Here is a 14788-nt window from a genome sequence, read left to right on the forward strand (position 1 = left end):
ACAGAAAATGATGAATTGTTATCAAAAATCAAAGCAGAGCTCATGTCATCTGAATCCATAGACAATGAATTCACGCTAGATGATGGAATCTTATTCAAGGGTCAAAGAGTCATCATTCCATCAAAACTCCAGCCATTAGTCCTGAAGGAATTACATAGCAGACACATAGGGATTACAAAAATGAAACAATTAGCAAGGCATTATTGCTACTGGAAGAATATCGATAAGGATATTGAGAAAATGGTAAAATCTTATCAGGTCTGCACTGACATTCGATCCTCTCCAGCGAAAGCACCAATTCACCATTGGGACGTTGCTACAGACAACTGGAGCCATGTCTACATGGATTATGCAGGTCCATTTCAAGGTTTCTACTTCCTTCTAATTGTTGATGCAAAATCCAGGTGGGCAGAAATCAAAGTAATTCGAGAAGCTCCGACATCTGTGAAGACAACTGAGCTATTAAGAGAAATATTTTCATTTCATGGATTCCCAATAGCGATAGTCTCTGATAACGCTACAATATTTGTAAGTGACCTATTCATATCCTTCTGTAGGGAACACGGTATATTCCAAATATTCACAGCTCCTGGGCATCCAGCAACTAACGGAATGGCTGAACGAAACATCCAGACGCTAAAACGTTGAATAAAAGCTATGTCAAATGAGCCCTTGTCTATACCCAGAAAAGTGCAAGAGATCCTTCTGAAATATCGTGCCAACCCTCTAGATTGTGGAAAATCACCAGCTGAACTGTACCTGAACAGACAATTACGGATCAAACTAGACGTTATTCGCCCAATCAAACAGGAAGGAAATCAAGAGGAGACTCATGGACATCGCAATCTAAGCGTGGGAGACAGAGTCCAAGTGAAATTCTATGAAGGGAATAAAATATCATGGATGTATGGAGTAGTCATTGGAAAGTTCGGTTATTTACATTACCCGATTCAGCTAGACGATGGTTATAGCCTCAAAAGACATTGACCAAATACTTAGAATGGAGGTTCCAAAGAAGATGGGAACAATCACTGATCAGAAATTAGGCCCAAGTCAACAAGAACATCCTGAATATAAACAACCTTTCATCTTCACTGACTGGATGAATGAGCCAATCCCTGGGAGTAATCAAGGACTCGAGGCAGAAAAAGACATGCAAAATCAAAGACTTGAAGCAGAAGAAAACGGACCTCCACCCCCAAACCTAACCTGCCGACCAGATAGGACACACCGTCTGCCACAGTACTTTAAGGACTATGTTACTTAAATGATCATCAAATTCTCTTCTTCAAAAATAAGCATGGGAGACTGTTATATTCCACTAGAATGCGCGCATGTCGACCACAGCATTTATATAGAAACTGTGTTATTCTTTGTAGAGGTTGCTTTATGTCAGTGTATCATGAGACACTTTTCAATACAGTATTTGTGTAAGCAAGGTGTTCATGTTTAATTATAAATGTCATTCGTGTATGGTCATAACACCCATGTTCCTCATAATTTATGTGCACTCATTACTGACACCAACACTATTCACTATTTACCCTTTGAAAGTCATCAATTGTCAATATGAACCATAATGGAATTTGTAACTTATAATTTGTTATCATTATTGAGTCCATGTAATGCAAACTAGCTATATGGATTTTGAAACCCTAAGATGACGGACACTGTTCCCGCAAGAGGCTGATGTATTTGACCACCTTTAATATCATCAGGGTGATAAAGGATTTAATATGGCAACTTGAAACCAGAAGGCAAGCCCTCCACAACCTGAGCCACTCAGACTGCCATTTTCCCTGACAAGAGTTACAAAGCAAAGGGAAATGAAGAGAAACTCACTCCTTCCTCAAAGCATAATGAATGAATTCAGCTTTCAGACATGCTGTGCAAAATAAAAGATGCATACTTGTAAATTCTGCATTTATGTAAAAATAAAAATATATCTAGTCAATTTGAGATCAGTATACAAATACATATACGCCTTAGCAAAAGACAGCAAGATATTCACATATTTCCTGATCAACAGATAAAAGTAGATTTATGTAATCAGTCAAACTCAGACAACAGCTAAAGGTTTAATTGTAATCACTATTAAGTTATCTGGAATGATACTTACACATGAAGTATTTGATGTTTCCTCAAAGCTGATTGGTTCCTCTTTGATTTTTATTTCCAAGTCCATTTTAAATAGTGTTTGATGGTATAGACGGTTTTTGGATGTAGATTACTTCCACAGACCTTGCACTGAAACATGAGCAACCAACACTATTATTGCTGTTTTGTAGTCAAACCTGTAGTTTTAGATGACTGTTGATATTGTGCTCATAACCACAGGACCTCCAGTTTTAGCTGGGAACTGAACCCCAGGGGTAAACAATTTCACTGAAGGAACATCCCACACCCGCTGATTGGGATTACTTTGCACACCCCTTGTGAATAGCCTGTCACTATGGAACTTACGTATCGCCCACTACACTGTGATTCTAATGACTGGTTTGATGTACATCCCATATAATCCTATCCTGCGCTACGCTGTACATGTTTGTTATATCTTGTCCTCTATACAACAAATGACTTTTTCTTTCAGTTTGTTTTACATCACGCTGGCACAGACAGGACTTAAGGCATTATGGCTAAGAGCGTGAAGGAAGTGACCGTGGCCTTGAGTAAGGTACAGGCCCAGCATTTGCCTGGTGTGCAAATGGGAAGGCACAGGAAACTGTCTTTAGAGCTGCCATGGCCACTTCCTACCCACTCCTAGGCCTTTCCTACCCTTACCATACATCCTATCTGTGTCAGTATGATGCAAAGCCAATAGTAACAAAAAAGATGAAAATCTACAACCAAAACTTCAAAACTATTCACTCTTGCTCAACATGCAGGGCAAATGATCTGCTTTTAACCACTGTGATGATACAGCCGCCCCACCCTGTCCCTCTGCCAGCTCTATTGGCTATGAACATTCTGTACTGCTCAATATAAAGACTAGACTAGAGTCCAGAGGTGATTCAGTTAAAATATACACTTGAAATTCACTATTAGGAATGTTCTGATATAGTTCATACAGTTTTGTTTCCAATCCACAAACATTCGGGTAGTAAATGGGGAGCCCAGTCTTATTCATCACACTTAAAAACTATGTGAATCATCCTGGCTGTTAATGACAACTATGTGTAAACCCTGTGCCTTATGTATTTTTATAAGTATAGTTGTTCTCTCAATGCACAGTCCTCACCTGGGTCAGCAGCCCCTTTAAGAGCTACCACACAATATGTTGAATTCAGTAGCAGTTTAGCCAGATTCCTCATTGATGAAACAAATTATTTGATAAGAGGATAACCAGGTACTCATTGGTAACTTTATCCAAAAAGTTAAAACCATTATTCATTACGTTACAATATATACTGTATGTCTATTACAACAAAGAGTTCCGAACTGGCTATGAACTCCTTTGTTACAACAAACAGTTCTGAAATGGCTATGAGCTTCTTTGTTACAACAAACCATTCCGTACTGTTTATGAGTTCCTTCGTTACAAGAAACAGTTCCGAACTGGCTATAAACTACTTTGTTCCAACAGTTCTGAACTGGGTACGGAATTCCTTCAAAATTATCTTAATGAGCATACGCGAATTAGAATGCTTCCAGAACTGTTTGTTTGTTGGAATTAGTAAATGGCAATTGTGAACCGTCCCAAAACCATCTACGAATTGTTCAAAAACCTTTAATGCCGGATGATGGAAGACCTCACTATTTAGATGAGAAGTACTGTATGTAGTGGCATCACTAACTGGTCGAATTACATGTGCATGTATAGAAAACGCAGCCCCTAGTATTGAATGAGAACTGCTGGCATTAGCTCCGAAATGGTTCTAAATGTACATAGAACAGCATGAATTCGGAACTCCTAGTGCAGAACCAGTTCTGAATGTATGTTGGAACTGCATGTATACTATTGCGCATGAGCAGGCTATTCAGAATCAATTTGGTACCACGTTGGAACAAACTTGCATGTAATCTCACTAAGAACTGTACCGGTAGGCGGGTAATATTTAATGTAAAGAGCCTACAGTCGGCTGAAAAACAGAATTACCTGCGCCTGTTCTTGACGTGTTTAAATCCGAACGGAACAATAAAGCTTTCCTATCACGTTCTTTACGGAGAAGTAGAAGACTGAGACTCCAAATGTATTAGCAACATGTTCAAAGGTTTAGATACAGTGTAAAACGTAAGAAACTGCAATTACCTGACACAGAAAATCTTATGGGAAACAGCACAACCCACAGAAACAATCTGCCGCAATATGTCCGAGATGCACAATACAACAACATGAATACGAACATTAAATAGCAAGTCAACCACTTCGAAAGTAACCACAAATAGCTAATAAATTTATAACCAGTGTGTTGTTCCTCGGCTGTATATACATACACATCCGGTATAATTCACTTATCTCCAACTAACTACTGTACGTGGATAGAAGTCATAAGCCATACGGGACAACCAAGTCGAAGTATTATTTCTCATGTTCTTGAAGTGGATTTGGGCTCGTTATTTCACCCACACACAATACTTATATATAATTATACTAGTTCTATACTAGCACACAATTCCTATAAAGTACGACACCAATGCTGTTCGCAATTTTCTCTGATAGACAAGTACGCGTAGATGGAGTTAAGGAGATCGTGCAGTTGACTCACCATTGCACAAAATTGTTCCAAAGCACTTGAAATAGCTCACTAGAAAACGTAGCACCTACACAAGTGACAGTGAATAGATTACCGTATTTATATAATACTAGGAGATATAGGAAAATCACAGGGACACAAGGTATACTAATCTTCACGCTAGAGTAGGGTGATCAGATGTCCTGCTTTTCGCAGGATACTCCTTTTTTTAACACCCTATCCTGTGGTCCGCGAAGAGGCTCGAAAATTGTATAAATATCCTGCTTTATATAAAATATTCTGCGAAAATACTGCGAAATATTTTTGCATTATAAATGGTTTCATTTCTTTTGCAGAATATGGTATATGTAATTATTAATGTTTTAAACGAATGAAAGGGAACGAAAAATAACGAATATTTAATTTAAGATGGCTACAGCTTCAAATATAAACACTCCTGTTTCCGGTTGTCGTTGCGGTCGTTACTTTCACGGCGGGAAGAGCAGTTTGGAGCAGTGTAGTTGTTACGGAACCACATTTATTCCATGGACTGCCGTGTCATATCTTACTGGCATATCTATAACATTACAAGTGACACAACACTGTTTATCTTGTTTGTGTAATCTTTGGCTGTGGTGTAGATCATGGCGTACAATGTATCTCTTGGTCAGTGCAGTGAATTGTAAACTTGTTTTATGTAAATAAATTGGAGCATTTGTGTTAAACTGTGTTAACGTTACATTATAAGCACTTTTCTCAACAGTAGTTGTGTACTGAGTAGCTGCTGGCTGGTACTGGCGTTGTGACAACAGCTCTTTCACGGCTTTGAGTATAACGTAGGCAACGGTACGGGTGATTATCCAGATGATCAGGTAGTGTGGTTTAAGCTAGCCGCGGTAATCATGCAGAAAGTTAAAGGCAAATATGTACTAAATGCCTAATTGCAGTTTCTCTACCCGTTTATAGTACCAGATAAATCGAAAAGCGACGTTCGCTGCACCAAATGTTCAGCTTTGTTTTCAATAGCAAACGGCGGCAAAAGCGAGATTGTACGACGTTTGGATACTAAGAAGCACAAACTCTCTGACAATACTGCTGCTTCCAGCTCATTTCTCACTACTTTCTTTCGAGGAGCTGAACTGGGGTCAGCTGAACAGAAATTGGCAGCTTCTGAAGGCAGTTTTGCATTCCATACTGTTAAACATAACCAAACATTTCACTCGGCAGACTGCACGTCTAAACTGCTTCAGAAGTGTTTCGAACCAAAATATTCATGTGCTAAGACAAAATGTGAAGCTATTGTCACTAATGTGATTAGTCCATTTGCGATATCTGAAGTGAAAAAGGACTTGGAAAATGTCAACTATGTCTCGGTCTACACAGACTCTTCAAATCATAAATCCACCAAACATTTCCCCATTCTTTTCGCTATTTTATTTACAACAAGGGGGTACAGGTAAAATTGTTAGATTTTGAAGAACAGGTAGGGGAAACTGCTGACATTATTTCGTCATTCGTGCTGTAAACGCTAAATGATTTTCATCTTGAAAGGAAAGTTGTTGTACTTTGTGCAGACAACACTAATACTAACGTCGGTGGCTCATCTCGGAAAGGTTCTGAAAATGTTTATTCCATCGTAAAGAAGTCTCTTGAGAAATCGATTGTTGGTGTTGGTTGCAGTGCTCACATAGTCAACAATGAAATACAAACTGCTGTGGACTGTCTTCCAGTTTGTATTCAAAGTGTAGTGAAAAAAATCTACTCATATTTTCACATTTACACTGTACGTGAGGCCTCCTTGATTGAGTTTTGTGATTTTGTCGAAATTGAGTGTTCCAAAGTTCTTGGTTTCAGTAGAACAAGGTGGCTTTCCTTGTTACTTTCCATTGAACGAGTACTGAAGTTGCATCCGGCCCTGAAATCATATTTTGAATCACAAAGCAGGTGTCCAACACTGTAATCAAACAGTTCTTTGATGATCCCTTGTCTGAGGTGTGGTTGAATTTTGTGCATACTCAAGCAGCAATTTTTCACAGTGTTATTCAGTTATTAGAGGGGCAAAATGTTGTTATGTTGGATGCTTGTAAAGTACTTGAGGATCTCAGGAAAAAGCTCTCAAATAGGCTAGACTGTGTGTTTGTACCCTCAGTTGTTCAATCTAAACTAAAGAACCTTGAAAATGATGGCTTAGTTAATGTTTCACATTTCAAGAAAAATGTTGAAATATTTTACTCCACTTGCTTGGAATACTTAGACCAGTGGACTTTTCATTTTTCTGAATTCAGTGTGTTAATTTGGGCAGATCTTAATTCAATGGAGTGATGTACATAGGTCATTAGATTTTATACTTAAGACATATGTGATACAATGCTTTTTGATGAGATTGTTAATGTCAGGGAATATGTCACAGTTACTAAAGTAAAGGAATGGAATTCGGCTCGTACACCAACTCATTTGAGGTGGGTGGAAATATTCACTAATTTTGAAGATAGGAATATTGGCTTCAGGAATATAGGTGATATTGTAGAATTTGTGTTATGCTTGCCTGCAACAAATGCTCCTACACAAACGGGTATTTTCATTAATGCACAATCTTCGGACAGATGAAAAATCCAGGCTAAAGCCTGAAAATTTCAAATACATGGTAATCACTAGGTGCAACTTGGATTATAACTGCGTAGAGTTTTATGACATACTGCGTGAAAACTTAAAGTTGTTGAAGACAATTCATTCAAGTGAAAAGTACGAGAGCCTGTCACTGTGACTTCACGCTGCAACGTGCTAATGTAACACTGTGTGTTGTAATGTAAACAAATAGGTTAGTAAGTTAATAACATTTGGTAATTTTTGTTATTAGAACATATTACTTCCTTTATATAGCATCTAAAAATCACATTATTTAAAAAGTTTTATCATGCTGTAGTGAGTAATAATGCATTATTCGTTCTATGCTTTTTACGCTTGGTATCGTTTAACAGGAACGAGAAAAATTGGCGATCAAGTTCGCTGCTAGATCATATTTACGATCAGGTCCTGCTTTTTGTCTCTGGATATCTGGTCACCCTACGCTAGAGTGATCCATCTCTGCGACTTTTTAGACAACAAACAAGGCCGGGTCTACGTATAAGGGATAAGTAGGAAAGGGAAATTAATATCTGGTCAACTTATATTGGGGACATAGAGGGAGGAAACAAATAACCAAGGGGCGTGACTGTGTGATGATATGACGGCAATGAAAGTGTACACGCGATTGGGGAGGCGGACAGATGACAATATACAGTACCTATGTTGCGTGGGTTAAAAGCTGGCATTGTAGGGGACGCAAGTCAAGATGAGGATATATATATTATGAAGTATACGAGCTTGAAGGAAAATATTATGAAACAATTGAATGATGTCAAGTTATGTTTGTTATGAACGATTAGAGTTGTAAATTAGAGTGATCTCAGAACTGATTTAATATACGTACGGTATGATTGTGTGAGAGGGCTTGTATACTAGGCATGCAATTGACGCGGGGAAAGGATAATTTAAAGTTGCTAAGCTTGAGTACAGGCTGTGGCGAGAGGAGTTATACAACGGACATTGAAAAATGAGATGATTAATATCGGCATCTGCAGATCCACAATTACATTGGGGATGTTGTTTTAAACGAAATCGAAATTTATATAGATGTGTGAGAGCATAATTAAAGCGAAGGCGTAAGATATTGATGATATGTCGACGGGTGTAGTTTGCGTTTTGATACCAGAAAGTAGTAGGTAATAGTGGTTGTAGACTATGATAGAAGTTTCGCTTCCCACGTGCAGATGTTGTCCATATGTGTTGCCATAATTGCTTTTGTTGTGATTTTAACAGAGATATGAAATCTGAGGCTGGAACAGAAAATGTTGCTGGGTTTGTAGGTAATAGTGAAGCCTCTTTTGCTAATCGATCAGCCCTTTCATTACCTGGGAATTTTTTTATGTGCCGGTATCCAAATGAGTGTGACTTGGACAATTAATTGATGTAAATTAAATAGGATGTGCTTTACGTTATATACACTCATGCTCAGAAATTAAGGATAATGCTGATACATGGTCAAACAATGCTATGGTGGGCGGTTTGCTGTTTTAAATCACCTCGGGGTATGACCATGTGGTGCATTTGCCCTGCGGTCGTCGCACGGTGGCGCTGGCAGCAGTCCAAATACGCAGAGGTGTGTTGGTGCATGTCAGAGTACGGTGCAGCGAGTAAGTGTGCAGATGTTTTCAGACGAGCTAATGGTGACTGTGTGGTGAAAATGGCTCAAAGAACACATATTGATGACGTTATGAGGGGTAGAATAATAGGGCGACTGGAGGCTGGCCAAACACAGCAGGTCGTGGCACGGGCCCTCCGTGTTCCACAAAGTGTGATCTCAAGATTATGGCAACGATTCCAGCAGACAGTAAACGTGTCCAGGCGCTAGAGTACGGGACGTCCGCAGTGTACAACACCACAAGAAGATCGACATCTCACCATCAGTGCCCGCAGACGGCCACGGAGTACTGCAGGTAGCCTTGCTCGGGACCTTGCTACAGCCACTGGAACAGCTGTCTCCAGACACACAGTCTACAGACGACTGAGCAAACAAGGTTTATTGGCCCGGAGACCTGCAAGGTGCATTCCACTGAACCCTGTTCACAGGAGAGCCCGTCAAGCCTGGTGTCAAGAACACAGTGCATGGTCATTGGGACAGTGGTCCCAGGTTATATTCAAGGACGAGTCCAGGTATAGTCTGAACAGTGATTCTCGCTGGGTTCTCATTTGGCGTGAACCAGGAACCAGATACCAACCCCGTAATGTCCTTGAAAGGGACCTGTATGGAGGTAGTGGTTTGATGGTGTGGGTCGGGATTATGATTGGTGCACGTACACACCTGTATGTCTTTGACAGAGGAACTGTAACAGGTCAGGTGTATTGGGACGTCATTTTGCACCAGTATGTCCGCATTTTCAGGTGTGCAGTGGGTCCCACCTTCCTCCTGATGGATGATAACACACGGCCCCACCGAGCTGCCATCGTGGAGGAGTACCGTGAAACAGAAGATATTATGCGAATGGAGTGGCCTGCCTGTTCTCCAGAACCTAAACCCCATCGAGCACGTCTGGGATGCTCTCCGTCGACGTATCGCTGCACGTCTTCAAACCCCTCGGACACTTCAGGAGCTCCGACAGGCACTGGTGCAAGAATGGGAGGCTATACACCAGCAGCTGCTCGACTACCTGATCCAGAGTATGCCAACCCGTTGCGCGGCTTGTGTACGTGTGCATGGTGATCATATCCCATATTGATGTCTGGGTACAAGCGCAGGAAACGGTGGCGTTTTGTAGCACATGTGTTTTGGGACGGTTTTCTCAACTTATCACCAATACCGTAGACTTACAGATATGTTTCGTTTGTGTTCACTATGTGCCTATGCTATTAGCACCAATTTTGTGTTGTGCTACGTTGTTTGGCACCACAATCTGCAATTATCCCTAATTTATGAGCATGAGTGTACACACAAATTGAGAGTAGATTTATTATATTTTAGTGTTCATAGCAGGCATAGGGGGTCAGTAAATATATTAGCAGATTGTATAGAAGCATTTTTATGTAGAGTAACGTTTGTCGTATGGAAAGGAATTCTGCAGAAAAAATAGAAAAATGTGACGATAAAAGATATAATTCAGCATACTCAGTTTGTTCGTAGTAAAAAGCAGCCCCAACACCACAAGAATTTTTCGATCCATCAGTATAAAAGTTGTTACCTGCATTAATGGATGAAATACGAACTTTTTTTAGAATATAGAGGAAAATATGAAAGCCGGTGAGGGAGCATAGAGAAGGGTGATTCTTTAGAAAATATAGTAGTAAGAGTGTATTGAATCACTGCATAGGATACAGAATAGTATGGTAACACATGACTACGAATAATATTAGGTTTAAATGGGGGAAACGGACTCAAATACCCAAATTAAGGCAGGGGCTCGGCAACTTTGTGTGAGACGTGATGGGAATGATTGAGTGAGTAGTTGTATTTTGGGGACAAGGTTGTTGGAGATCACGAGAATTTGTTTGAGATGATATTTAGATGCAAGAAATCTGCGTCGAAGCAGAAGAGGAGGGTCACCAGTTTCTACTAATAATGCATTAGTAGGAGTGGTATATAATGCACCATAACAAACTCGTAGCGCTTGATTTCGTATCGTATTGAGGGATTGAAGGGAGGATGGTGATGCAAGATCAATGATATGTGCACAGTAGTCAAAGCTAGCACGGATGGTGGAGCAGTATACTAATTATGCTCTAACAGGATCAGCTCCCCAGGAACGACGTGTAATAGCTTTTGGTAGGTTAATATATGTGGCAGTACTGTTTCGTATGAGTTATAAATGTTGGGTAAAGTGTAATTTACGATCATGTATAATGCCAAGATATTTATGATGCGAACGTACGGGAATTTCATATGTATCGAATAGTAAAGTTTATGAATTATAAACCCGCTTGGTAATAAAAATTACTGCAGAGCAGTTATCGGGAGATAAGGATAACCCATGAGTGTGTAACCAAGACTGGACTTTAATCAGGAGCTTTGTTATGCAATTTCCAGCAACATCCACATCTTTATGGGAAAAATAGATAACTATGTCGTCAGCATACATAAGAATTCTCGCAGATGGGAGGGCAAGTTGCTCAATGTCGGGTAAATATAATGCAAAGAGTATTCAACTGAATATATCACCTTGAGGGAGGTCGACAGTAGCTTGACGAGGGAATTGTAGTGTAAGAGGAGGTTTGAAAAGAGTGCGATATATTAACAGAACAGATGGCGTAGAAGAGTTATGAAAGTGGTCAGGATTCCTTTCTGTAATAACACATCACATAACATATTCAGGGGGACTGAATCAAAGGCTCCTCGTATATCTAGGAATACAGCAATAGTTTGCTGTTTCCTAGATTTAGCTAGTAATATATCAATGATAAGCATATTAGTCGCATCCTGAGCATTCCTACCTTTACAGTATGCATACTGATACTTTTGAAGAAGGGAATAATACTCTAAGTACCATAGAAACCTTTGGAGAATGATTTTGAGAAATAGTTTGCGTAGACAAGATACCTAGATTATTCCCCTAATATTGTGAGCGGTGGTCATTGAACGACGCGGCTTTGGAACCGGAACTAGGAAAAATTGTTCCATTCCGGAGGAGGAGTCATAGTTGTTAACACAAAATTAAAGTACTGAACAAGCACTTGTATGGCTTTGATCGGTAATTGTTGTAACATAGCATCAGATGTAATCAGGACATGGTGTGGACGATGTGCAAGAGTTAAGAATGGACGTAAGCTCTGGGAGAGTTACGGGATGAAAAATGACTGAAGATCGACTACTGGAAGCAGAGAAAGCTGGGATATAAGGTGGGATTACATGATCTGGAATTAGGGATGTTAGAAATTCATTAAGAATATTCGACGTGATATGAGGGCGTGGGATATGAGTGGAAGCCCTGTTGAGAGCACGGATAGCATTCCATAACTGAAATGCAGAAATATGTATATGGAAGGTGGATATAAAAGTTTTCAAGGCTTGTCTTCGTTTTTCATTGAATACACGTCAGACAAGAATGAAACTATGAACTGAGGTGGGCATGTCACTAATGTATGCAGGAAAGTTCATTCATCACTTCATCCCTTTAAGATTCACCAGACCGTATTACCTCTCAACTTAAAAATAAGACTGCTTCAAACACTGATACTTCCAATTTTTAACTACCGTGTTGTGATGTGTTGCTGGAAGCTACCAGTGAGCAAAGTAGGAAACTGCAGAGAGAGTTAAACTCCTGCATTAGATTTATTTTTTATTGAATTTTGCCTCGCATGCACAACTTTTCTGGTTAAAAGTAGAGCAGCAGAGAAATCAGCATGTATCCACCCGTATCCATCGATTCTTGACTGAAAATATACCTGAATATCTCTCCACTAACTTCCGTTTTCTATCTTCCTTTCATGATCGTGACACGCGTTCAGGGTCAACTATTGAAACACTTCCACATCATACACCTGCATTCCGTAATCCTTTCCTTGTGTCGGGTGCTAGAATATAGAATGCAATACCCCCGAAATTAGATATTGTTCCTCATTAATTACCTTCAAAAGACAGTCTAAAGATTTCCCCTTGAATACGTAGGCTATATTATGTAGTTATGTGTGAATGCGTGAGTGATTGTCTTGAGTAAATAGTTCCAAAAGTTTACATAAATAACTGTTATATTATATGAACTCCACGTAGAGTAGTTAATATTGAATTAATTTTGTTCATTTTAGACTTAAGATGTAGATCATTTAGTTTTAGTCTATATTAAGTTATATTATTACATACAGTGTGTTGAGTTTGAATATTAAGTTTGTATTCATTATCAAGCCGCATAATGTGGTTAAGTGTAAGAGAGGGCCAAGAGCCCTAATTTCGCCACAAATAAAAACATCAATAATAATAACTGTACCGGGCGGCACACCATTTAGCCGCAATTTTAAATCTTGCGACAATAAATCCTCCTCTACAGGAGAAACTCTGAACTTTAAAAACTGGATTAACTCAGAAGTTTCTCAGAAGATGTCACTACAGTAAAATTTTGTGATTACCAAGTTGTCAATACTGTGTGGATTTCAACGTGTTTTGTTTTCTATTGATCAAGAAGTGTGGACATTCTCTTATAGATGTCTCTACCAAAAACTATGAGCATGCACCCTGGTGCGAAGTAAAAGAACTTTATTTGAAGAAATTTTGTATTCATAAGTTTTCACTTTACTAAATTTCGTTCCTTCATTTGTGGGTTGGCAGTATTAACCTTTTCTTTCCGCCAGTTTTGAATTTAGCCAATCCTAAATTTCTATAATTAATTTTTTGACGAATCGTGTGTTTCTTCTTCGATTTTGTGTGTACCTTTTGATATCAACCTATGAAGAAAGAGGGTGTGGCGTGTTTATTCATGAAAGGTCTGGAATCTTCCCCGAGGGTTTAAAAACTGCTGATTTTTACGGCTCTTCGCCACTTCAACAACATCTAGCTTAGTGTATGGAAGTGTAGCAGGGGGCGGGTAGCGCCTCTTCCTTCGGGCAGCAGCTCTTCAACAAAGTAATGGCCGTTTAACATCTTTATTTCTTGATAGCTCAGCAGTTTAACCCGCGGGGCAGGTCCGAAACCTTTAATATGTAACCTATCTCTGAAACATGTAAATTTCTTTCAGTCTTTGTAAAACTTCATATATCTTTAACTGTAATTCGGGGATAGAGAGTGCTTTATCCTCTCGAGCTCCCCTTCATTTGATTTGAGGTGACTACGTTTTCGTAACCGATTTTCTACTCTTCCTTAATGTGTTAAAATTTTTCTTGTACGAGTCACCTCCCTAGTGTGGGAATAGCTCCTGTTTAATCTGCCTAGTGCCACTTAGGTTTTAACAAGCTTTCGTGTAGGAGTGCAAGTACTCGCCTCCATTCATTTTGCATTTAGGGACCATTTACTTAACCTTTTCTTGTCTGAGAAGGCCCAATAGGTTGGGTAAAAGATACCCCTGTTTCATTATGAGTTGTGCCTTGATGGCAATTCACTGTAAGGTATGGTATTGCCTTCAATAGGCTTGAAAAATTGAGAGCGGGTCAGCTCTTTCTGATGTGGTAAAAGTGCCTCTTGGAGGCCCGATATGGTTTTTGGAGCTAACGCTCCTTGAATGAAGGGGTTTTCTGCCCTTTGATCTAGTGTGTACCTTGGTAAAGTTGGGCTAGTAGCTCAAGGATTGTGAAATTGAGGCTCAAAGCCCAGAACTTGTAAAGACCCCGAAACTCGGGCTTTCGTTTGTAAAATTATACCTTGTACCTGATTATTAGATAGTTGTTGACTGGTTGTATTTGTTAAGTTCTCAAATTCTATAAAAAATATTGTTAAATCTTGCTATGTTCGAAAATATAACCTTTATTGAAATTTTTAATTCATCTCTCGGCCTTTTAATTAGACCCGTTCCGGCCCGCACCTTCTTTCACCTCTGCCTTCCACGGGTAACTCCGTAACAAGTGGTAGCATAGCGTGGTTGAATGGGTCCCATTTCAGCCCC

Source organism: Anabrus simplex, chromosome 13 (assembly GCF_040414725.1).
Source record: "Anabrus simplex isolate iqAnaSimp1 chromosome 13, ASM4041472v1, whole genome shotgun sequence".
Taxonomy (NCBI): domain Eukaryota; kingdom Metazoa; phylum Arthropoda; class Insecta; order Orthoptera; family Tettigoniidae; genus Anabrus; species Anabrus simplex.